At 37.5% G+C, this 27,897-nt stretch overlaps 1 protein-coding gene across 2 annotated transcripts in view; it reads left to right on the forward strand.

The window, feature by feature from the left end:
- The window catches only part of arhgap24 (Rho GTPase activating protein 24), an 80,905-nt gene that overhangs the window by 39,998 nt on the left and 13,010 nt on the right, over positions 1–27,897 (forward strand). The window contains exon 1 of one of the 2 annotated variants that reach the window (XM_057360850.1): positions 21,929–22,042. The exons of the other annotated variant lie outside the window; for it this stretch is intronic. The gene's annotated coding sequence lies outside the window, so the exon portion shown is untranslated. Of the gene's footprint in view, positions 1–21,928; positions 22,043–27,897 lie in introns of those variants that run through there. 2 annotated transcript variants of the gene reach the window in all.

The raw sequence follows: 27,897 nt of genomic DNA on the forward strand, positions 1-27,897 counted from the left end.
TTATATGACTATCCTTATTGATGGAAAACCAGGAGCAGAACAATTAAAACTTTTTTGTATGATATTTAAAAGAAAGCTTTCTCTGGCTTTCCAAGCCAAATTTGTGCAGATTAATTAATTTTGAAGACTTCCATGCACCTTATGTGCAGCACTTTGATTTATGGCAACACATTTTTTATTAAGTTTTTAATTACTGTGTCAGTATCTGATGACTTTTTGAATGTGTATGCAATTTACATTCAATGGTTTGTCAGACTACATCTGGGCTGTCAGACATCCCCTGTTGTCTGACAGTGTTTGTATTTCATTTCTAAGGTACATGGAATATCAGACCACTTGTTATTTAACCTAGCAGGGCAGAAAACCCTGACAACCACTTAAGCCAGTCAGAAACTCTATTCACATTTGTACCTCAGTAATTTGATTCTGGAAATAACTTGACTTTGAGTGTTCAGTCATTGTGGGAGTCACACTTCATTTATCATTCTCCACCCATAGGTCAGAATCGGCAACCCAAACACTAGAAAATTAGACAGATCCATCATTATAATAGCTGTTGATATAAATCTTGCCCTTCCAAAACTGGTGCAGAAAGTTTTTCCTTATAACAATAAAGTAGTAAAACTCACTATGTAAGACAACAGAAACCAAGATGTGTAGAAATCAAATCTTCTCTTATGGTCTGCCACCTTTTGGTAAGGCATAAAACTAAAACGATTTTTGTAGTCTGTTGTTACACACCTGATTCTTGATCAAGTTAAAGTGATACTTCACCCAAAAATGAAAATTCTGTCATTTACTCACTTTCGAGTTGTTCCAAATCTGTATAATTTTCTTTATTCTGATGAACACAGAGAAAGATATTTGGAAGAATGGTTATAACCAGACAGATTTTGCCCCCCATTGACTACAACAGTAGTAAAAAAATACAATGGTAGTCAAAAGTGCCCCAGAACTGTTTGCTGTCCTACATTCTTCGAAATGTCTTCTCTTGTGTTCAACAGAACAAAAAAATTATAAAGAAAATGTTTTCGTACTATGGGAGTCAATGGGGGGCAAGATCTGTTTGTTTATAAGCATTCTTCCAAATATCCAAATATAATGCTCCTAAAAAGTAAAAACCAAGGGTCGAAGTGGTTGTTGGTGTCAGGCCCCGCTCCAAGCAAGTCCTTTATTGCCTGTTTTATCTGCAGTTACTTGACATTCCAATTTGACAGTTTTTTATCACTTTTTCTTATTTTTGTTATTTGGAGTCCAGTGTGGCCCTTTGTTTGTGTGTGTCATGATGATATGATTGTAGATTTTTGTGACACCCTTTCTTTAGGTTTCTAATAAAGATGGCAATTTTATTGTAAGGAGAGATTGATTAATTGTTATCTAGTACAAATATTTCTCTCTCACTAATAGCTGTACATTTTTATTATAAAGCCAATGGCAAGCCTTACTCTCCAACAGCCTTCACTGTATTTAACAACATCATTTAGAGCCTTTACACCTCTTATTATTACAGTACATGCATAGAAGTGTGATGTTTTTGTTTGACCTTCACCAAACACATTTTGTGACCCGTGTGCTCTTTGTGTTAATAATATAACTGCTTTCATCGTGAGGCTAAAAGCTCAGACTTTTATTTAATCTCCCACGAGTCGCCTCGTGCACCTTACAAAATAAATCACGCCGTGCTTTGCGGTTCGATTTCTTTCGGCCTCTTACTGAACACTCGCTGGCTCTGGGCATTTCGCTCAATCAGACTGTTATAAATTATTTGCGGAGCAGAATACGAATGGGTTTCTTCTGCCCCCGCTGCTGCCGGTTGAAGTTTTTTTTATTTAGGCTATTATTAGTAAATGAACAGCATTATAAATGCAGCATTTTATCTGTCTGTTTTGATGAGATGGTTCTGTCTCGCGGGCTTTATTTATGGACTTTTCATGTCAGCATGATTCATATTTATCAGTGCATGTTTGAAATTCTGTTTTATATAAATAGAGATGCAGATGCCTTGCCTGAAATGAGTTATAGCTCAGCATGTTGGTATGAACTAAGGCGGTGGGCAGATTGTGCATAAATATATGGTCGCACCTTTACTGTGATGGCAGGATAGATGGATGTTTGCATTTCATTAACAAGTTAGATTCTCCTGTAAGCTAGTAGTGAATGTGTTTGCTTTCAAATGAAATAACCTTAGCATGAGCCTGATATTGCTTGCCAGCAGGGCTTCGGCTTAATCTCTCTAGGCTTTTCTCAGCTGTCATTTATTTATGCCAGTCTTTCTTGAGGAACATCACACCTTCTGATTTATAGGAGGATGTGCTTCTGAATGTAATTGAATGGTGTAATTTATAACCTTTTATGTCTTTTTGCGGCCCTTATAAATCTGCATGGTAAAATATGTTGTGTTGAAAATTTTCGATTTCGATTATCATCAACCAACTTTAAACATTGTTTTAGTGTTCAAATAATAAAAGTACATTTGTAAAGGGATTGTTTACCAAAAAGGAAAGTGACATATTAAACTTCTATGACTTTCTTCTGCAGAACACAAAAAAAGATATTTTGAAGAATGTTGTTATCCAATCAACATTGACCACCATTGACATGAATTGTATGAACACAATCACTGAGACATTTCTCAGAATATCTTATTTTGTCTTTCACAGAAAAAAGAGTCGTTTACAGGTTTTGAACAACATGATGGTGAATAAATAATGAATAAAGTTTTATTTTGGGGTAAACTGTCTCTTTAAGTGGGCTGCATAACGATTAATCGCGACTAATCGTTTGCAGAATAAAAGTTTTTGTTTACATAATATATGTTGGTGTACTGTGTGTGATAATTATGTATTTATAAATACACACACATGGATGCATGATTTTAAGAAAAAATATATTTAATATTTATATATAATATAAATTATATTATAAATATAAAACCTTTCAAAAGTTACATATTTCTTAATTATATACAGTACATGCATGTACGTGTATTTATATATACATAATTATCATACGCAGTACACCAACTTATATTATGTAAACAAAAACGTTTATTCTGCTAACGATTAGTCGCGATTAATCGTTATGCAGCCCTAAAGAGAACACTAAAATGGTGTCGGAGAGAGAGTTTGACTTCAGTGTATTCACTTCTGTTAAACAACAGGAAAAGATTGACAGGTGTGTAAATGTGTAAGAGACGTGTACATGTATTTCACTAAACTCCTGCTGTTCTTATTCTTGCGTTCAATCTGTTTTTCCCGCTGTGTCTCGTCCCTTGAAGTGTGCGATCGATGGCGATCATTCAATGAATCATGTTTTCACACACGGTGCGTTCGCCTCATCCTCTCATTTCTTACACTGTAGCCTGAGGGACCAGAGGAAGACTGCGAATCCTTCATTTCATTCAAGTGCGATTAATCCCTGTCTCTCTCCTCTCATATTGGTCTGTCATAAGCCTCAGGCAGTGGTCATGGCTCCAGGAACTAATATTTCCTGAGTCAAATGTGTCTGCAAGGTTGCTGATAGCAGAATCTCGGACCTTGCTCTGCTGGACCTGATTGGGACCAGTGTAGCTCAGGGACGAAAAGAGGGATTTAGACTTTTTGCTCGAGATCTTTTGAAGAATTTAATGGAGAAAATTGAACGTTTGCTGTAATGGATAGAATTTTGATTTGTGTGGATGCTGAATATTTCTTTCTTGTTTGTTTTGTTTTGTTTTTTATTTCTTTCAAATATCCAGTTTTGTATTTCGAGATCTCATATGGAATGCAAGTAAGAAATAAGCAAGAAAAATGTAAAGAAATTTCATTTTCATTGGGACAAGAATTTTTTTTATCAAAAATATTAGGTACGTTTTTGTGAACTTTATGAACCCTGTTGTCATTCAGGATACGATTTAGGTCAAGTTGGTCTGGTTTGAGGTGACGTTATGAGGTGAAGTTTTCTTTGGAAACTTTAAGGCTTTCGGAGCTCTCACACACTGTAAATACCCATCGGATGGCTGCTAAGTTCACGGGACTCATGTTGGCAGAGGAAATAAAAATATCAGCTTTATTTTCTTCCCATCTGCACGTCAGCCATCTTTACTGAGTGTTTTATGATTTCCAGATGTCAGAACCACTCGTACACCGAATGAACTTGACCTTTGTAATATAGTTTATGTCCAATGGAAACGTAATATAGTTTTAACAACTCTGAATGTCATTTATTATGCAAATAAAGTTAATGACATAAAAATGCTTTACATTCCGAGCTGCTATGAAAACAGAGTGATTTTAGAGGACAGGATAAGGTTTTTTTATTAAAGGGTTTTTATGAGTCGGTAAGCACATTATACTGATGAATATTCTTGAGAAAACACCCCTTAATGTTATTTGTTATGTTTGAAACAGGAATAATATAGAATGTTTGCTAAGAATGACTAGTGTTTGTTTTTCACAACATGGACCTAAAATGACCTAAAAGAACAGTCTAAAATGAAATGCATTGAAACACACAAGCAGAGAATTTTTAGGGTAAGATTTAGGTCAGAGAAAGCGATCGAGGGTCTACATTTTTTTCTGTTATTTTTGATACAGTGTTTCAGATGGTGAAATTGTGATCAATACAAAAGAATCTCACAGCAAAAATGTAACGATGTAACAACACCAGTGAAGTTAGGCACGTGCTTTTATCCACTTTTAGGGCCTGTTTTGTAGAGCCATGTTACTCTAATATCTTAAAGGTCCAGTGTGTGTTTTTTTTTTTTGTAGGCTCTATTGACAGAAATGCAATATAATATACATAACTATGTCTTCAGAGGTGTATAAAGACCTCACATAATGAAGCAGGTCCCCTTACACGGAGTTCATCATGTTGTTTCTACAGTAGCCCTAAACGGACAAACTGCTTTACAGAACGCGTTTCGTAAATACGATATCTCCTTCGGCAAAGAAGCAAAAATGTGACGACATCTTAGTACTGTGTTAGCCACCGTTGTGCTTCGATAGGGAGGGGTGGAAGTGAACTGTTGGTTGTGATTCACACTCTCACCACAAGATGCCGCTAAAATCTCCACATTGCTCCTTTAAGTATTTTACTTATAAAATAAAAACACTTTGCTACTTATACTCTTATGACATGTTTACTCAACCTGTTCTAATAATACTGAGCTGACCCAGGCAAAAAATATGATTGATGCCACCTGAGATTGAAAACAGCAGCCGCAATAACACAAGGGAAGAGCTGATATCCCAGAATACTTCTGTTGTGGGCTGTGTCTTGTGTGCTCAATATGATTGAAATGGCAAAGAAAAGTGATATGAGAGATTGCCATTCAGCTCTCTCACACACAGTCACGTGTATTTGGCTATATGGTCTTATCATTCAACTCAAGCCACTAAATAGTGACTTTGTGTAGGGATGTGCTGTCACCACCTGTCACAGTAACCACATGTAGACAGTGACTATAGTGTAAAAATACTGTAAAATAGTGTAGTATCGTTAAATTAAATATATTGTTTTTCAGCTGACTTCATATTTATTTAGTGTAGAATCACCCATACAGTCAATGCAGTGGTGTGCCGTCTCCTTATATTCACAATAATTCATTAGATGCAGGATGAACTATGTTTGTGTTTCACATTTCTACTGTTTGTCCAGAGTTTTGCAGACAGAGATAAACAGAAGTCAGACATCACAGCATGACACTGGAGCTCGGGTTATATATGAGGGTTTTAAACCAGACCCCTGGAATTGTGTGTGTCTGTATTTTTCCTCATAAGTTACTTCAATATGTTTTTGTCCTATGTATAAGTAAATGTATACGTGTGTATCTTAGCAGGGGTACAGAAACCAAAGACAGAACCGGATACAGTCAGACACTTACATAACATGGTAACAGTAGGGTGGTCTGGCTGTCATAGCAAACTTCTAGTCTCTCTGAATACTTGCACATACCGCCAGCCGAGATCAGGTTAAGATTTACACGAACCTTTCACGTCTACAGTCTGTGTAAGTGAAGACTGTGATGACACTGTGGGGAACATTCTATACCCGTTTTGCACCCCATACATACCCAACACAGCAGATATAACTGGTATACACATGGCAGTTGCACGTTTTCACAGTGTCAGCAAACGTAAGGTGTTTTTTAGAAGGCATGTGTTGGTGACTGTGTCTACCTAGAAAGTAAGAATGGCCCTTTTTAATGCAGATTAAGCTTAAAAGATTCAGATCTATGTGGATATATCAATGTGCATGAGGGAGAAAAGGTACTTTCCAGTAGCGGCTCTTACTGTATTTATAGAGTGCTGTAAGAGGCCAGGCTGTTTGGCAGAGGGCCCGCTCTTCGATCGACAAATTTACAGGACAGAGCAAGACCCCCGAGAGCCTCAGTGAGCGTGATTTACGAGGCACACTTTCTTTCAGTTGTCTTCCGCTAAATCGCCACATTGCACCATTGAACGCTCTCCTAGCCAAGACGCCGTTCTCTTCAGGCTCAGCACGCCAGGAACCTCTGCACACGTGAGCATGGAGAGGAATGGAACGCGGAAATAACCTGATGGCTCGGACCATTTGACCATGATCTCTTAGGGACGTTCTGATCCATAAACAATGGACATGATGAGATGTAAGAGACCTTGTGAAATGCAGAGGCGATAAGAGCGGATCAGGTTTTTACGGTCTTGTTTGGTGGAGATTCCACACCGGTATGGACTTGAACTGCAATCTAGGTGGGTGGCATGAAACTGAACCTGCTTTGTGGGTCAGTATGACATGAATGTCAGGGAGACGTTTAATTGGACAAAATAGAAATAGGGAGGAGAATAAATCCGATGGTTGTCCCTATTGCTCATATATAGTGTGGCGTTTTCAAGTATTAAACTTCTATGCGTAGCAATTGTGTGCTATGGACACGATTGATTTTTCTCATTTGTGCGGTTTGTTGAAGTTTTTTTTTTTAATTGATCGAACTTACTACTTTTTGCCTGGTGTAAAATAATTAAATGCCCTGGGAACAGTTCCTTTAATTCAGACAGTATATTAAAGGTGCAGTTTGTAAAATCCGCCTCTAGAGGGCGCACGATCTAAACAACACCAACGATGAATGGCGATTTTCTTACGATTTACAAGTAGTGGGAAACATTTGAGATATTGTAAGTACTCAGCTGAACAAAATATATAACACTAGCTTAGTGGTTTTTGGATATTTTACTGAAAAATTGTTACAAACTGCACCTTTAATCTAGTTTTGATTATATTTTTGATTTTTATTATATTTTATGTATTTCCATCATAATCATTTGCTGTATTTTTATCAGTTGATTTTGTATTTTAATTTTCCGTTGCATGATTATATTTGCTTGCTTAATTATGATCTTTAGAGCGATCTTTAGACATTTTCTGTCTGTCTTTGCTGTCGGCTCTGTGGTGAAGTGCTCCCTTCTTGGAGGAATTTCAAGCTAATTCAGATGTTTTAAATGGATTGTTCTTGGCTCAGTTTCCTTCTCTGTAGTGTACAATCGCTCTTGGATCTAGAACTGACATGACAATGTTTTAATGTTCTGTAATGGTTTCGTATGCACTGTACAATATAGCCCTGTAGAATAAATGCACAATTTATTCAGCAGAAACACTGTTAGATCTCCATCACTTAGTCGTGCAGTTCATTCATAAACACATTTTATCCCTACTTGTGTATCAGCTGTACAAAACAGAAAATACGATCCAGTACAAATCAATGACTTCTCCGGTCATACATCTGGAGAATTGTGCATTTCAGCCCACGTAATGGAGCCTTTCCAAACCTCTGAAGGTACATTAAGAAGAACATTGACCTGCAGGAGATTTATCTCGCATTTCTACTTGTCAAAGTCAGTTAGACAGAAAGAAAGATATTCATGTGAGACACATGTCTCATTTCTATAGAGAGAGAGAGAGAGAAACGGACCAAAGGCTGTCATTGGTTCAGATAAGGCTCAAGCACTTTCCCTGTCAACGACCCTTCTGAGGCTTTCAAGAAAAACATCTTGTTGCAAGCATGTTTAGGGGTTTCGGTCACTTTTTTAGGGTGCTGTTTCTTCATGTCTTGCAGTAGAGAGAGAGAGAGAGAGAGCGGGCGTGCGTTCGGGATACAGTGAATGAATGTCAAACTGTGATGAAGGCAGATATCCATTGATGTGATGTTCTTCTGTTCTCTCACTTTGACTCTCTTTTATAGCTCTTCTTATTTCTCTTGTCAAGTTTGTGACATTCAGTTACAGCGTCTGTAACATCACACTTCTAAATTCACATTCTGAGTCATGGCCAAAAGTCACAAGGTCGTGTAGAGCCCTTGGCTGCTTCTACGGACGGTGTCATGTCACTTTGGCAAACACAGCTGATTGGCCTGTGGCCGGGTATGATGAATGATGTAATACGGTAAAGAAGAATCACATGACTTTTATTTTTGATAACCTGTTTACGAAGTGGATTTTTTCCCCTGTTGATTTAATATATCTGAGCTTGCTACAGTGCCAACCCGAATATACTAGCATACCACTTTTTTATTCGTAAAACTTTTTTATTAGTAAATCGAATGAGACTCAAAGACTACACAACTGTTTGTCGAACAGAAAGTGTGTTGTTGTGTTGCATGCTTTTCATAGAGAGGGGGTCCTGAGTGTGTGTGAACTTGTTTTTGAGACCTCATCGAGAGAGAGTGAGGTAATGACATTACAGGGTGTTTCCTAAAGCCCAAATCTACAACCTTCAGCATTTTCTCACCGGTCCTATCTAAGCCCTATCTTACTGCTGTTCTCAATCCCACAATCCCCTCTGTTTACGCCAGTCTCTGCGTTCTGGCAGCTTGTATGGGCCAGCAGCTTTGCCAGAGCAAACACGCTCTATCTGGGACGGTGAAGCAGACAGAAGCACTCTGGGCTTTCAGTATAAACATTCTTATCTGTGTTGTCTGATCGCTTTTGGACCGGACAGGGCATAAGAACTGTCATAATAATCTGATCTGAGCCAGCTGCCTGTCGCTAAGCGGGTTTTTAAAATAATAACAAGGTATACAAAAGTATGATTTAACAACATCATGTTTTTACCCAGTCTTCTAATCAACATTTTTTAAAGTTTTGTTGTTTTGGGTTTGAGATGAAAGCTGTAATCGATTATTGAAATTCATCTCAACCTGTGTCTGTTGTCTGACACCTTAAAAAAAGGGGGCAGAATGTTTTGTCTCTAGGGGCTTATTGATTTGAATACACATAATGAAAAAATACAGAGATTTCAGCTGTCAATGGTATGTGCATTAAAATTCAATTTAACTGCCTTCTGCTGTCATTTTGACATTGATAAATGTTGATAAATGACAAATTACAGATGCTGCGTGTAACATCAACATATGCTACATACTGTACGTTCACTGTTGTCTTGCTAGTCATTTTTGAGATATTTGTCTCATATCGATTTGACGTTGTATTTTGGGGCCGAGTCGCTACGGCAACTGTCTGGTAGATGGATGTATGTTGTCAGAATGTTGCTCAAGGGCGTACAGAGGAATTGGATCTCGGAAATGGAAATGTTCGAGAGCGATGCAGAATGAAATGTTTATGATTGTCTGAATATTGATCTCTTTCGATTTAGGAAAGTAAGCAACAACACTTGAAAAAAGGAATTATATCTTATCCAGCATTTGCAAGTAGATTGCAAGAATGTATAGCCTATTTTGTTGTAGTGAGCAAATGTATTTAAATAAATAGTTAAATATTAAATAAATATAATAATAAATATTTTTAAATATATACATTTAAATTGATTAAAATTTGCTAGTTAAAGTAATTTTGCTGGGAATTAATTTATTAACAATTAACAATTTATGGTTTGCAATACATACAGCACATAATCGTCCTGGGGCCTGGCAAAACTGCATAGCTTGTAAGTTTTGCACGAGGAAATGTACACTTTTTTGCACGAGGAAAAGTACTTTTTATCATGCAGACATTTTTCAAGAAAGTGTACATTTAAAATATTATATACACACACATTATATATAATATATACAGTATATGTATTATTTATACTAGAATGTGTTTTTAAAAACGTTGTTGTAATGTAAACATATAGTCATATTTTTATTTCTGAGTCCGTTCATGTTTCAGCTTACATATAGTGTTATATTATTATGGTTTGGTTCTTTCTCCGATCATTTCATAATTTATGATAATCCACTGTCAGTCCTGTTTTATCTTTAGATCTCAGATTTATGGCTCGTGAATGTCATCTCAAGGGATAACTGACATACCATGTGCTGAAACAGGTGTTTAATGCGTTATCCTGTAGATTTTTGCTCTGGGTATCCTGTAGAAAGTCCCGTCTGTTACACAGGGATGATCATCCGTCTTCCTAATGCAACAGAAGTCTCTTCTGATCCCATAAAAGAGGATAATGCATTAAGGAAAGCAAGCTAAGTTTTGACTGTGACTTTGAAATGCACCAATTAAAAGTACACGTGTTGGAAACATTTAACCACAATTTGTCGTGTATTTTTCTAAACAAAACGCAAAAGTAAATTATGCAGAAATAAATCATGCATGCCATTTAAAACATTTTCATTGTTTGCTTTTCCAGTGCTCATGAGATTTGGAGTTGAGTCATGTTTTATGTACTTACTATCTACTGTAGTATGTTTCTTCAAAACATCGTAAAATAAAAAGTATGGAGCTATAAAATGTATTGTGCTATAAAATGTAGATTATATAAGAAAAATAATCTGGATTTGTGTCAATTTAGTAATAAATGTTTAAGTTCACATTGAAATCTTTAATAATATCAACGCCTTTCAATAGTATAGCAGATCTGAAGGTTTAATGGAGACATATGGGAAATTTCTCACACTTTTTTGGAAAAGCAGCTGAGTAGACATAAGACAGTGATTCAGTTTGCTCTCCATATCATCTCATTACAGTCAAAGAGAAATTGAGATGGTTTGGTAGTTTTTTTCTCTGAATAGGTTTGGACTGTATAGAAACAGAAATCGGGGCGTCTCCTTTATCAGCTTCAGCACCTCGTGAACTTTGATGAAGAAATTTCAAACTATGCAGAGTTCTCCAGCAACTTTTGAAAAAGTTTTGATTTGTAATATGGATGGAAGGCTATTGATTTTAGTGTGCTTTTACATCGGTAGCACCGATTTTCCAAAACTCTTGAGTCAAGAACTCATCCCGCTATCTGATTCCCCTTGTGTACAATATAAATCTCCCCCAAATGCACTCCAGACACTGTCTTCAGGCAAAGATATACAGTATAAAGTGGAGAAGATATACGTTTCACACTCGCCTGTACTAAACGCTTGCTTCCGGCGGTCACACAAACATGCGTCATTTAATATGTCACGGGCGCATGTGTCAAATGTGATTTGCTTTCCAGATTGTTCAATTACATGTACTCTGTAACCTTGGTGATTTAGAGTGACACATGGTGATAAATCACTGTGAGACCCAAACCTCCATCTCAACCCCGTTCCCCTGCAGAGTTTCATCCGTCTAACAGCTTGGAAATAAAGCCACACACTGGAGGGAAAATTAAAACCGCTGGGGCTTTATTAACATCCCAGCCTGAGAGAGCCGAGGTGAATAAACTTTGTTTGTCTAAATCCCATTAGTCGGAGTAGAGCGTCGCTCTTTACTTAAAATCTATACTCACATTGAATAACAGTGCCGCATCAATATTGCAATCGTTTAGAGTTGGGGACCCTAAGTATTCAAGTTTGTCAAGTTTCTCGCCCACACCGCTCGTGAATCTATAGTGCCGTTTTCAGCATTAAATACTAAACTTTTGGTGAAATATTTAAAGGACAGTGTGTGTATGTGTGTAGAGAGTTTGCACAGAACTGTCAGAATAGGAGAGAATTCAACATAGGTTCCTCATCTGAACAGTTTAGGATTGTGGGAAGATTGAATTTGCCTCCAGACTGTAAACAATCGGCTAACTTCAGCGATCGCTGATGCACAGCTGCACCGAGACAAAGTCTCATTCCATATTGGCCAAAAGCTACAAAATAGATGTGGTAAACCTTTTTTATATTCAGTGTGTTACTGGGTTTATAGATATATAAATGTAGAATTTGGGTCAGACATACTTTACTTTGGCCAGTTTATGAGATATTTGAACAATAAAATACTGTTTGGTGAGACTTGTGGCACAGAATTCATTTTAAAGCAGAATTTCCATATACTCCAACATCTGCTCCTGGTGTTCTTGTAGCTCAGTTGGTAGAACATTGAGTTAGCAACGCAAAGAAGTCTGCAATCAAAAATCAGCATTATTGAACATCTCAATATGAACTCAAACATTTCTCATCAAATTTAGTCCAGATTATTTTACCTTTACAATCCGCATTCATTTTACACCTCCAAAAATTGTTATGTATTTAAAGGTGCTGTGTGTCATTTTTTGGAGGATCTATTGACAGAACTACAATATCATATACATAACTATGTCTTCAGAGGTGTATAAAGACCTTACATAATGAAACGTTATATTTTTTTTACCTTAGGATGAGCTATTTCTATCTACATACACCGCGGGTCCCCTTACATTGAATTCACCATGTTGTTTCTACAGTGGCCCTAAAAGGACAAACTGCTCTACAGAGTGCGGTTCGTAAATACGTTATCTCCTGTGGCAAAGAAATCGAAAATGTGACGACATCTTAGTCCTGTGTCAGCCACCATAGTGCTTCGAAAGGGGTGGAGTAAGCTGCTGGAACCACCACTAGATGTCGCTAAAGTTCATACAGTGTCCTTTGAATAATTGTCTCATATGTTTCTGTTTTTATTTCTCCTAAGCAATTTTAGGAGAGACTAAGTTGATACGTTAAAGCGGCCCTAACACACGCGGTTTCTGCCGATCTCATATTAATCTTGAGTATCTATAGAGTAGTATTGCATACTTCGTATCTTTGAAGAGTATTTAGTTTGATCACATTTATAAAAGATAGAACAGCTGCACGATTATTTCCGAAAGCATACGGCGCTTGCGGGGGGGAGGGGGAGGCTGAACTAAAGCACGTGCGCACCCATTGCCAACAAAACACAGACATCAGTTTCACTCACCGCATGCGGTTCATGTCCGGCATCTTTTAGCGCTGGGACGGCTCCATATATCAGTTTCAAACGATCTCCAAATCCAGCGTTATATCCATCGTTTATATAACATTCATCACCCAAATGCAGTGAACAAACAAACACCTGAACTTCGCGAACATATGCTCTCTCTCTCTCTCCTGCACACAAGTGAAAGTGACGTCTGCGCATGCTCCTTCTCCTGCTCTCCTTGCTGCCGCGTGCTTTTCTGGGAGAATTGTCCAATAAGGGACTAAGAATTGTTACGAAACAGTTTTATATGTTCGAAAAAAACTTTCCGAAACCTGTACGATCGCTGGGGGAGTGTATCGAGCACAGAAATACTACGTAATACGCCCAACTCGTTTTTTGACCATGTTAAGCATGAGAAGACAGCACGTTTAACATTGTAAAGAAGTCAGAATGCATGACACACCGTTGCCGCACCCTTTTAATGTAACCAAAAACTCAATCAAATGTCCTGAACTATGAAGCAGCAACCTCTAAACAATCATTTTATTCAACTTCATTAGAATTAAGGTTGGCGTCTGTCCTGCCAGGTGAGTTTGTATGTCTGCTCTCCAGTGCGCTTTAGCGTGGCTCCGTGTGCGAGGCGAGATTACTTTCGCATACTTACTAAGTTACAGTCATGAACCCCGTGGCCCTGTAACCGTACACTGCACACCGTACTCCCTCCCGTAATTAAGACACATTGAAGTGTACTAAGTGGTGTCATGTTGTAATGTCAGCGCTTGAAAAAATCTTCATGTCATAGTTTATTGTTCTCGTTTAGGGAGGTAATGATTCTGTTTTTCGGATCCGGTAGAGACGTGTAGAGCATCCAGAGTAACCTTTCACCTTTGCTCTGACCTGCTCTTTACAATCTCATTCTCAGTGGATATCGAATGGGCTAGATGAGGCTGCACTGCCACTGTAGACAAGCTGAGCTTTACACAATGGCTGATGGGTGGCTTTGGAGATGTGGGCAGAGTCCACCAGTTGATGGTGGAGCAGATAAAATCTCCCACTTTCTCTTCATACCTCTGTGGGGGGTTTTGAAATCAGACCTGAGACGTGCAACAGAGGAGCTGGAGATATGTGACTCATTGTTCAAAGAGTTATCTGCAGCCAACCCAAGTGGTTTCATCAAGTTGAAGATAGGTCTTCATCAGTGCCCTCAGTTTTAACCCTGTGTTATCTTAAACAAACTTTTGAAAGTTCTTCATTGAAGTTTTTGGTTACTGGTGATACCAGCGGAGATTGTGGCATGTGTGTGCTGAAGCACTGACTTGTGATGGAAACCTTAAGTCCATTCTGCTCATATTCAGCATTCCCTAAAAAAGGTTGAAGCTAAAGTGATTGTGGACATTGATTAGGTTGGTACATCAGGAACGTTGTCCTATGGATATTAAAGGGACAGTTCACCCAAAAATAAAAATTCTGTCATCATTTACTCATCCTCGAGTTGTTTCAAATCTGAATCAATTTCTTTGTTTTGATGAGCACAGAGAAAGATATTTGTAAGAATGTTTGTAACCTAACAGTTCTTGGCCACCATTAACTATCATAGAAGGAAAAAAGTGGTTGGTGACAAGCATTCTTCCAAATATCTTTCTCTGTGTTCATCAAACATTACGTTGTAATAGCCTTACACTACTAGCATTTGTCGTAGAAACACATCAAATATTTTCATTTATTCAATATTTTTATTTTAAAAAACCCTAAATGTAATTCTCATTTTAACCTAAGGAGGCCGCCATGTTCTTCTTCGATGACGTAAAATGGTTACACGGCAGCCAAACTGAACACAGAGTAGACATACTAGTCAGTTCTTCAGTAAATATAAGGTGCTGTAGGATAAATATATATATATATATATATAATATATATATATAAATATATATATATATAAATAAAACCTAAATATATGCTAAAATAAGAAAGAAAGAAAGAAAGAAAGAAAGAAAGAAAGAAAGAAAGAAAGAAAGAAAGAAAGAAAGAAAAAAAGATGTTATTTGGTGTATTTTCATACATTTTAATACATTTTAATAATGTTGGTCAGAAACAATACAAACATACATATTAATAACCAAAATCATTGCGAATTTAATATATACAATACACAATGTTTTTAGCCATTATAAGATGAATTGAAAAAAATAGCAGATTATTGCAAAAAAAAGAAATCACAAATTTTTTTAAGTGATTTTGCTATGTTTATTGTTATAAAAAAACTATAAAAGGTTTGTTTTTCATTTATAAAAAAATACTTTTAAAATAATTACGGATCAGCCCCAAAATTTCATAAGTCAAAGTCTCAAGGATCACCAATTGTTGTATCAAGTTTGGTCTTGATGTATCCAATTTTGAAGTGTCTTGAGTGTTTTAGCTGCAATATTGAAAAAATCCACTAGGGGGCCATATGCTTTCCATTGGTTTTAACACTTGATCTGAAATTTGACCACAACAGACATTGAGATGCTTTTTTTACTTTTCCATTTAACAGACACAATGAAAAAATACACAAGCACAGAAACAAAATAAAAACAATAAATTAGTATGAAACTATACTGTGAGAAGGGAAAGGACATGAACATTTTTAAGCCCACTCTTTTAAAAAAAGAAACAATTAATCTTCCTACACACATTATTCTATAAAACGGTGATGAAATATGTTTTCTAGAGACTTTCCAACTATATAATGTTTGTCACAATAAGATAAGCATTCACATGCAAAATCTTTAACTAAATCAGCTGTTCCGGATATGGGACAGCGCCAGTTAAGGGGTTCTAAACATATATCACATCTAATTTTGAGAAAGAATCGTTATTACAAATCGAAAAATAGTGAATCGATTTTTAATCGAATCGTGACCCCAAGAATCGATATGAATCGAATCGTGAGGTACCAAAAGATTCCCACAAGGTTCCTTTTAAGAGACATCTTTGTCTGTGATCATGTCTGCTTTTGCTTTCATGATTTAGAGTCTTCGTAAGAACATGCAGAAGTTCTAGATTTGCTTAGAATGCAAGTTGTACGTTCCTTTTCTTCCAATTCCCCATGCCAAAGAGCTCAACAAAGCCATCTTTGCACTTCTCTGATTTATATAATGTACTTTTAACCACACTTACAGTATATCATTGACTGACCAGGACATAAATGGCATAAGGACTATAAATAGCCCATGACAACTGCCTTCATATCGTGAATGACTTTCTCCATGAAAAGGATTTGACTGACAGACTCTCTGTAGAAGGGCCGTTTTTTCTTCTCTTTAAAGAGCTCCCGGGACTCTTAAAACTCCCTATTGTTCACTGTGCAGAGTCAGTGAGAGAGCGGACGGGTGGGTGTACCCATCTACCTCACCCCCGACCCCCTCCCTTTTCTCACTTCTCTCACTATGGAGCATGTCAGCCAAAGCCACAGGCCCACAGTCTCCCAGAAGGCCGGCTCTCCTTCCAGCTCTTCCCCACCTTTAAAGTTTGTTTTGGGATAGATCAGAATCCCCCTGATCATGGAGGTGTCACATCAGCTGTCTCCGTTTGAGATATCAGAACGTCTGTCTGCAGGTAATGCTGCTTTTAAAACGTACAGAACTGTCCCTGAATTCTTTGCGAGTTGGAAGTTGGTTTCATGTCATTTTAAGTCGACCTTTTTTAGACATTGTTTTTATGGCTTTTGAGTAAATGAGTTTAAGTGTCATTTTACCTTCATCTTTTATTGGAGTTAGTATGTGTCATCATTTATATTCACACTAGATGTTGCAACTAGATGTGAAGTCAATTTTCTACAATCCATTTGTGTAAACTCTAAATAAATGTTTGCAGCTTTCAGACTGGATTTATTTAGTAAATTTGGGCCCTTGGGTGGCTTTCTGAATGGCGTATTATTTATAACTTTAGAGTTTCTCATGCAATTTCACGAACAATTAGTCTCAACCAACCTCTGCTTTCTCTCTCTCCCATTTTCTGTCGCACATACACAGTCCTACTTTCTGTGTTTCTTCACGGCATCCTCAGAAGTTTTGATGGAGAACGTCAGATAGCCTACTCTCTTAACAGCATGTATTGTGCAAGTCGCATTGAAGTGTCTGTTTAAATGATTCAAGCCCATTAATATTTGCATGAGCTTGTCATGAATGTTTCTTTGTGGTTCCAAACGTTTTTAGCCGATTTTTAAAACCGTTCTCACAGTAGCTAAGACTTAAAGTTTGGCCAGGATGTATGAAGTATGTTATGTCTATCCTGGGCCAACAATGCTAATGCAATTGTCCCTTTTCCTGCCAACGTCTGGCGCTTCCTTAGTTTGCAGTGAGCATCTAAATCAAATATTTGTGGTACTTTGTGGTACATTTTTTTAAGAAGAACAGAAGAAAGAAACATTATCTGTGTCTCTGCATTGTTGGCGTGATCGCAAAATGATCCCCAAGCAGCTGTAAGCTCTTATTTTTGTAGCTGTTTTATAATAAATTCAACTTGTTTTTATTTTTATAAATCTCTGCAAAGTAAATGATGGGAACACCATTGTTGAAATGTAAGCATAATGGAGCATTTAGGGCTGATGGGGCGTGGCTAAAGAAAGGTATGTGACAGTAATTGCTGAACACTATAACCCTTTGTTTGGTTCCACCTGGTTTGGGTCGTCTTATAGCTGTGGTCACTCATTAAAGTACTTAAGCCTGTATCTGACAGGTGATCTGACCAGAGACACACACACATAGGATGATATATACAGGACAAATATGTGCACGCACACCTCCCTGTACCTAAAGAATCCATTTTGTATTGTCATACAATAGTCAGACTCTTGCTGTGTGATGCCAATACTGTCCCATAGAGTATGTCATCTAAAGACGTGTCTGACTGACGCCATGACCCCTCAATTTCACTGTAGCCCGAGACAGACGTTCAAAGACTTTAATTAGAGGACCGTCGAGGAAGACTTCCCTCATCCTTTGATCTTATATTAGCTTAAAACATCTATTATCTTTGTCCTTGATATTGTAAACAGTCATGGGATCCAAAGAGGTATGTGATACCGTTTGGGATATTCCCCTTAAACTAAATATTATTTTGATAGAATACATGGCTGCCATTGAATGTTAATGGGGAAAAACATGTTTTTGATGCATAATAGTGCCAACCTGTTAAAGTGATAGTTCACCCAAAAATGAAAATTCTGTCATCATTTACTCGCCTTCGAGTTGTTCCAAATCTGCATAACTTTCTTTGTTCTGATGAACACAGAGAAGGATATTTTGAAGAATGCTTATAACCAGACAGATTTTGCCCCCCATAGGAAAAATGAGCAATTAATTAATTACCTAAATTTTCCTACTATGGTAGTCAATGGGGGGCAAAATCTGTCTGGTTATAAGCATTCTTCTAAATATCTTTCTCTGTGTTCATCAGAACAAAGAAAGTTATGCAGATTGGAAACAACTCGGAGGAGAGTAAATGATAACAGAATTTTAATTTTTGGGTAAAGTATCACTTTAACTATTGCTCAAGTGTTGATACGCTATACATGACCTTCTTTTAAGATGGCATCAAAATGAATTTCTTTTGAAACATTTAAATCCCAAAGTGTCAAGGATCTACAAATGAGAATACTGCCATTCACTTTGGATAAGTTGAGATGGCCACCTTTGGAGACGTAATCTTGTTTGTTGATCAAATCTTCTGACAAACATGAGTTTTTTTACTTTCTCTTTTTTCTACTTTATAGTGTTTGTATTGTTATCTCATACAGTGTTTTCTCAGAGAGAAGTGTGAGATTGACAGTGCCGTTGATTGGATTTACGGATGGAAACAATGATCCTATTATCTCAGCATCTGATTGGTGGAGAGTATTGACTGTGATCACCTGAACTCAACAGCTGACCTTATCTGTTCAGACCTCCTTTACCATCAGTGGAAAGTGGCCATTTGAGTTTATATGCTAATAATAATAGTTTAAAAATAGTAGCATAGATGTCAATAGAAGTATTCAGTACATATAACTGCGGAAAAAATCAAGAGACCATTCCATTTTTTCTAGATGTGTTGTGGCCAGTCCAGTGTCTGTTGAATTTCAACAAAACCAAACCTCAGGAGTGACATAAAGTCACCCAACAGCAGTGTGTAAGACTGACAGCATGACAAGACACATGATAACTGTGACGAAAATCCAGGTTAATTTTTCAACTTTCCTAAATACCTGTACATGCATAAATATTACTGTCGTATTGCTCAAAAGTAAATACGAACTAGTTTTCTTTGCCGTATTTGAGGTCCGAAAAAATACAGAGCCTCTTTTTTGTTATTTTGACCTGTTCCAGTTTTAGAGTAGAAAACAATATTTCTATTTGAAATTTGGGAGAAATATTGTTAGTAGTTCACAGAATGAAACAAAAAAATTAATTTGACCTAAATACATAAATAGTAAATTCAGAAAAAATGAAAATAATTTTGAAATGCCCTCCGTTTTTTTTTCCGTTGTTGTATATACATATATTATGTAACAATTTGTTAGAGCAATTTAAACTATCATTTATTTATTTATTTATAGGTTACTCATGCTGGAGGTATTCCATCACTTTCTGAGATCTAGTTTCAAAAGGAACGTTATCTAAATTGGACAGGCAATCCATCAAATTCCTATCAAATGCGCTTTATATGTTCTGTATATTGCTGAGTGAGCTTCTGCAAGAATATGTTGCTCTCCATTGACAAGCTTTTGAGATCATCACCTAGTTTAAATACGCAATTAAATGTGTTTACTATTGGACGTACACATGCGAAACGTAATGAAATTGTTTTGTTTCTGTACTTCGGCTAGCTGTGTTTTGCCATGTAGGACCAAAAGCCACGCACGACTTGGGTTGTAAATCCAAGTTAAGAATATTAAACCGTTTGCGAGTAATGGAATTACTTCCTATCTGTCTCTCTTCCAAGACGTCTGTACTTTAAGTATGTTGCAATCTGCGGTTGCAGTAGCTGTAATATATTGGCATAATTGTGAATTATCTGTTGCAATGTGCAACGGAGCGATATGATAGCTGTATGATAGCAACAAGAATTGATTCAGTGTGTCAGTGGAGTTGTACGTTCTGCAGGGCAACATCAATCTTTCATGGCACATTAGCAGTAGGAGATGGTGGAGTTAGTCCATTAGTGCTTGTGAGCGGCGTTGTGTGACTGAGACATGGAGAGACGGAGATGAGATCATGAGTAAGATGAATCGAGAGACCGTAAGAGATGGAGGATGTGAAATGTGTTTGTTTGTTTTGTAATTGCAGCTTGTTGAGCCGATATTGGAACCTGTCACAGATGTTAAGGTGTATTTGCGTGTGAATTATTTGCATTTTGCTGGTAGAGGAACGTGCACACAGCACGTCTGGTCCATCCTGGACATTGTGAGGGAACAAACAGGAAGTGTTGGAGGAAATAAGGTCACTAGGTTTGCCTAGTGGTTTTTCGTTAGGAAGCTGAGCTTCACCTTCCTCCTACAGCTGCAAAGTTACACAGGCCCTGTGGTAGAAAAGAGAATCGGAGCGAATTGGTTACAGCTCCGCCTGTTTGTGATGCATTGAAAGCACACGAGAGACTCATTCGGGAGGTGCAGTGTGTTTGCATAACAATCTGTTCACACAGCGCAGCCTGGAAATGCCTGGCGACAGCTGCAGAAAGCATGCTTCGTGACAGGCAGTGACATCACAGACTGAATAAAGACCTTCAGTTGATTATGTCAGCGCAGTTGGTTAAACCCGCAAGCATGTGCCACAGACGTAAGCTCTCAGATTTACTATCATACCAACATCTTGAGAATCCCATTTGAATTAATGAGATGAATGAGAGTTTGTCTGGTTTCGCGGTTACTGACCGACTTACTGGTAAGACACATGGCGCACACGGACGCGCTGTTCTCTGAGCAACTGCTTAGGAAAAATCGTGCTAATCGATTAACTCGTGTTGGTTTTAAACATTAGTCATTTGAAAAACACTGTAGCAGTTGTTCTGGGCATCCTGAGGAAGACGGGTGTGAGTTTCTGAATGCAGACAACAGGAAAAATGTTGAGAATGCTGTATAGATGACCAAACAAGGGAGTGAGTGAGGGGGTCAAGATGACTAAACTCAGAGTCAGGTTTTACAGGGATTTTTGTCATTTAATAAATTATAATATACAGTAAACAATATTTTAATTAACAGCCAAAGCTAATAAAGGAATGGGCCATTTTGTGTAATACAAGGGGCCAAATCAAGACTTTTGTTAAATATTGTGCCAAATAAAAATGTAAGAATTACTAACCAGTGAATTGTTTATTACATTATACATTAAGGTTTCAAATCTTATCTCCTTGTGTTATTGCATTGATAAAACATTAACCATCAATAATAATAAACGCGTGCACATGAATCAAACTTACACTTATAAAATATCTTTTCTCACAGTAGCTTTGCAGCAATTGCACAGTGGGGGACAAATAGGTTAAAATGTGCCTGTGTCTTCTCTCAAAACCCAGTGTGTGACGTCACACACACCTCTAAGTATACCATCAAAAATCAGTGGAAAGATATAGTAATCGAAATATATGAATACTAGTAGACTAGGATGTGTTGTTCGTCTTTTAGTGTGCTTTTAATTTTCAGAAATAAAAATGTATGCACATTTGTTTATTTTCTGACAGCTGATGTTAATAATGCGACTATCTAAGATTGTAATATGTGGGATTAAATAATAATAAATACAAAATTTCAACGAAAGAAACACAGGAGTAGCGCAGCAGTGACACCGACCGTGCGTGAGGGGAGGGACTCGCGCGCACACACAACGGATGAACCTATTGTGTCTCGCGCAGCCGGTCCGCGAGGTGCTGGTGCGAGAGCAGCAGGGTGTTTGAAACACAAGTGGGATTTATTTCTGCACTACTTGGAGGTTTTGCGAATGTGACATCACGCAACTGGGTGCCAACAGGTTTGTTTACTTGGAGTTTTTTTATATAGGGCTGCGGGTGTGATACATGTTTGCTTTCATTTCACATCGCTACTGAACTACTGTTGCGTGTGAAATAAAACGCCGTGAACGTGACCATTTGATTCAGTTCGTCATTGTTACTGAAAGAGCAAATGTGGACATTTCATGTTATGTGTGCATTAAGGACGCGCGCTTTAGAGACGTCCCGAGACGCGTCTTTAGAAGTCGGACTATTTTTAACTTGACACGGCGTCTTAAAACGCGCAGGTCGAAATGTTTTGCGCGTGTGTACGTGGACCAACTATTACAAATAGTAACCATGGTTTTACCACAGTGACCATAGTTTAGGTGTTTGTAGTGAAACCATAGTAACCACAAATTTACCATCGTCTCACTACACAAGCCATAGTTCAACCATGATATTTGTTGTAAAACTGTGGTTATTAATCCTCCAAAAATGTTAGTTCCTACACTATACTACAATAAAACCATGGAAACCTAAAAAGCCTAAATGAAATGCCGATGTGTGTCTCTTCTTGACAGCCAACGTTACGAAAAAAGAAAAGAATTCTTGTTTGTCTTTGGGTTTGAGATGTTTTAGGATTTGTGAATTTGATGGATTTCTGGACGGGAGTAGCGCGCGGAGCCAAAGCGTCTGTACGCGCGTGGATAAACACACTGAGCACGAGAGGAATGTGTGTGCGCGTGCGTGTGTGTGTGTGTCTACGGTTCAATCCCATGTTGTTTATCACACACATACACACCATGCACTGCTGGTCCACGTCCGAGCTATACATCACACGGTGTAAACCTCGTTGAAACACACTGTCAGAAAGCTCCTTTATATAGAAATATACTGCTATATGTGGTGTGTGTTTACTTTGCGTTATAGCTGTGTGAATTGAATGTTATCAGTGCCAATAAACATCTTGATTTAAATATAAATGGTGACGTTGAGCCTTTTAAGTCTGTTTTTTACATTTATGCATTTGGCAGATGCTTTTATCCAAATAACTTACAGTGCATTCAAGGTATTCCTATACATTTTATCATTATGTTCCCTGGTATTCAAACCCATGACCTTTACACTGCTAATGCGATGCGGTTGAGCGATGTCATTATGCTGTCGCCAAGTTCATGAACATATTAGCCTTATTGTAGATCATTGTGGTTGATCTGTCCATCATTGTCCTTGCCATGTTCTCAAACTGGATCAACTTTGCCCTGCTTGTGAAGATCAGGGGTCGTTGAATACTTGGCGGGTACGAACGGTCTCTCTCTAGCTCCCTGCGTGTGTGAACTGGCACCAGGATCAATGGCGGAGGGCTTGTGAAAAGCTGGTTCATAATGAATCCCCGAGGGCCCATCAGTCACCCGCTGGGACATAGAGAGGCAATCCAGAGCTCGGGAAGACGGACACTGTCTGTGTGCGGTCTGCCTGTTTATTACCTGCTAATGCTGATCTCAGACCTGCAAAGCTGTCCGTTGTTGTGGTTTAAATGATAGTTGGGACCTGATCCTAAAACAGCATAGGTACTTTGGTCCTCATGGGAAAAATCAGAACCTCTCGGGGAGGTTTAATGTTAATGTAAAGCCAGGTGAATGGTAGGGGAGCGTGGGTTTGAAGGAGAGAGTGAGGTCATAGATGGTAAGCGAGGGGAGGGTCAAGGGGTCTCTTTAGGTACAATAATGAAAGAAAGTCTAATATATGACTAGCTTTCATTCACTTGAACCACAGACAGTCTCTTCTGACCTCTGCACATGTGTTTGTATCCGTGTTTAATGGTGTGTAGCAGATGGTGTGTTTAATACAGACCCCCGCAGAGAGCATTTCTTACTCAATGCTCTGTCGCATGGATGTGTTTCTATGTGTCGGGTCGGTACATATGCAATTGCTATGTAGTCTCGGTTGCTGTCATCTCACCCTCCGTTTATCTCCAGCCTCAGGCGGTGGGCTGCAGCTCAACATTCCAGCCTTTGTTTCCCACATTTCCATTTGTAAAACAGGTGTGGATGCCCACAAACACTAGCAAAGCGTTTCCAAAATGTGAACGGAGGTCCTTCTGACACTCTTTGTTTTGGTGTGAATGCTAGTGTTATTGGTTTAGTAAGTAAAAATGCATTGCAATGATATAATATAAAAGTGTCCGGATCCTTAAACTGCATGTAAAGCTGTAGGAATTTTAATGGATTAAATGCAACCAATCACTCACTCCACCCCTACCCTCCCTTTAGAAACACTACGACGGCTGACAGAACATGGCGAATTACATGCAAGGGGACCAGCGGTGTATGTATATAGAAATAGATAGAGTAAGTAGATAGCTCATTCTAAGGTAAAAAAACCATAACGCTTCATTTTGTAAGCTCTTTATACACATCTGAAGGCATAGCACAGACTGGACCTTTAAAGGGACACCCCAAAATGAAAATTCTGTCATCATTTACTCATCCTCGAGTTGTTCCACGTCTATATACATTTCTTTGTTCTGATGAACACGGAGAAAGATATTTGGAAGAATGCTTGTAACCAAACAGTTCTTGGCCACCATTGACTACCATAGTAGGAAAGATGACAATGGTAGTCAAAAGTGCCCCAGAGCTGTTTGCTTTCATTACTTTAAAATATTTACTTTTGTGTTTAACAGAACAAAGAAATTTATAAAGAAATTTTCCTACTATGGTAGTCAACGGTGGCCAAGAACTGTTTGGTTACAAGCATTCTTCCAAATATCTTTCTCTATGTTCAGAACAAAGAAATTTATACAGATTTGGAACAACTTGTGGGCGAGTAAATAAAGACAGAATTTTCATTTTTGTGTGAACTGTTACCTTGTTTTTTATAGCATTTTTTATGGATGTATTTAATGGTGCAGTTTGTAAGATCCGCCGCAAGAGGGCGCACATTCCAAGGACGACAAAGGCGTAGCTTGATGACGCTGTGAAGGAGCGTAGAATAATGGTAACTGTTATCAGACATGAATGAGAAATCATGTTTATGGATGATGTAAAGTAATAAAGTTTTGTAAATGTTGCGTTTGATGACGTGATTTTATTTCATTATACTGAATTAGATGTAATCCATAAAATTCATTTATTACTACTCAGATGATCTAAAAACGATTACTGGTTGTTCAGTAAATATAAACATACCACTCGTGCTAAATGAAGAAAAAGACATTCAAACAATAAGACTAACCTTGTTGATCGATATAATAATCATACGTTTTCTGTCAGTAAAGGAATCTAAACAGTTGCTCACCTGTCTATTAAAACGCATGTAAGCATCTCTCTCTAGTAAAAATGTCTTTGTCGACAGAACCAGCTGCAAACAGTAAAGAATCATGTTAATTGTTCTTCATAACTACTGCGTAAAACAAGATAGTTGCTTGATAGACGCTACAAACTAATACTTTCACATTTGTCCACGAGACTGTGTTGTCATGGTTTCTACGGCAGTAAAAGCAGATACCGAGGGTTACGCCAGAGACTGTTATTAGGGAGATGCAAGGTCTGGAGCAGTGTTGGGTGTAACTAGTTACTAAGTAATTAGTTACTGTAATTTAATTACTTTTCCCTAGAAAAAGTAAAGTAAGGGATTACTCTTATTTTTTCTGTAATTTAATTACAGTTACTTCTGATGTAATTAAACTAAATACTCTGTGTAATATATGTGTGTGCAATAGTGGAATTGACATCAAAATTCAAAGTCTAACTTTAAAATCTGTGCTTTAATGTATAATTCTCACATTTGTAATACTTTGGTCAGTTAATAAGAGTACTTTATGTAGTTTAATATTATTTATTTGAATGAATTAAATTAGCCGTTTCATGTCTATCCTTGAATCTCTTAACTAATCAAGGTTGATAAAGGACATAGAAAGTAATTAGTAATAAGTAACTAAATACTTTTTGGAGAGAGTAATTTGTACAGTAATTTAATTACACTATTGAATATGTAATTAGTAACTAGTAATTAATTACTTTTTCAGAGTAACTTATCCAACACTGGTCTGGAGAAAGCGTAACGGCTTACACGAATCATGTGAGGCACCTCAGCCAATCATATAACAGCCTCTAGTCTGCTTTCCTGCATTCCGGGATTTTTTTACTAAAGGTTGCAGGTTTACCATCTAGTGTCTTTGGTAACGCAGATATGACGCCATTGACAGGTGACTGCCAGACACGGCCCCGTGTCACTGGTTAAAAGGACAATTTTCTCACAATTTACAAATACTTGGAAACACTTGAGATATTGTTAGTACTCAAATGAACAAAATATATAACACTGGCCTAGTGGTTTTTGGATATTTTACTGCAAAAAAGTTACAAACTGTATCTTTAATATAAAGCATAATTTGTTTGCAGGTGTTGTATGGCCAAAGTAAGATGCAACAACTTATTTGTGCATTCAGATTTTTAATGGATGAATCTGTCGTTCTGTGTGAAGTGAAGGAATCGCTTTTATCGTTGCTGCCCCTCCAACGATTTCCACACGCTCCTCTTCTCGTCAGTCTATAAATACATTTTAATGGCCGCTAGCTGATCTCATTGCAGACCAAATCGATGATCAAGACAGTGGCGAACTCGTAGCAGAACTGCACGAGCAAATGCCACGAATAATTTAACATTTCAGACTAATCATATCTCCATTAACCTCTCAAAACTACCCCTCACTGTGGACATATCTGACTGAGGTTTTACAAACTGTTTCTCTCTCTTCATATGGAGGAGGACAGAGGGCTATTCTGCAGGACAAGATGCATCCTGTATTGATCGGATCCATCTCACCGGTCTCTCTTAATGTGTATGTATGTGTGTTGTATAAATGATCTCAACAGATCTTTAGGGGACAACACTTAAAGACCCACTGAAGTGCCTTGAAATGCACAGCTTTGTTTTATGCGTTGATGTAATTTGTACTGAAACAGGAGGATGTAATGAGTGGATTCTCTCTTTTAAAATATACAATAGCGGTGAGGTGACCTCACGGCCTGGAATTTGATGAGAAGCTAAAGTGCAGAAGAGACTGAAAATGTTTAAATGCATAAATCTTCTGAATGCAGGTTTTGTCAAATTTTTTGATTACACAAGTTATATAAATATCCTTAAGGCATCTGAAATATATACACATTAAAAGCCAAAAAACAAAATTTTTGATTTCTTGGGGTCTTCAGAAATAAAGTTTCACTTAAAATCAAAAGGGCTTTTAAGCATGATGCCATTAGAGAATTATTTTAATCCTCACAAATATAGTTATATAGACGGTTTCATCGGACTCACGCACCTGGCCCGTTTGTTGATTGGTCTGGCTAGTGGCTAATAATAGAACTATTTATATTATATTTCATTAATATTAATATTGAATCATATTAATATTTTATTGTATAACAATTGTATTTAATAAACAATTTGTTGAATTTTATTGTATGTCAGTTTTAATAAATAAACAATTTGGGTCATGTAACTTCGTCGCATTCAAGTTCAGCCAAGTAACGGTTCTTCTACTGGTAACCCAAAATAATACTGGCTAGACATACTTTTAACTTGCTAGCTAATGTCATTTACTTGTTATTTCTTTTGCTTGTTATCAGAAATAATCTACAGGGACTCTGTTCTTTGCAGATGTTTACCGGAAAGTTACATTTGGGCAGTAACGTTTGTTGCTTTGAAAGCGCATCTATACCCTTTTTACATAGTTATATGTTTGACCTTGTGGACTTGGTCTTAAAAGCTCTTAAATCACATGAAAAGGGTTTTAATCTGGGTCTTTCTCTAAAAGGTTCTAAATGTTCATACATTTGTGTCTTTAATGATTGTTTTAATGGTGGATAGGATACCACAGTTACAAACAT

Source organism: Triplophysa rosa, linkage group LG19, assembly GCF_024868665.1.
Source record: "Triplophysa rosa linkage group LG19, Trosa_1v2, whole genome shotgun sequence".
In the NCBI taxonomy this organism is placed as follows: domain Eukaryota; kingdom Metazoa; phylum Chordata; class Actinopteri; order Cypriniformes; family Nemacheilidae; genus Triplophysa; species Triplophysa rosa.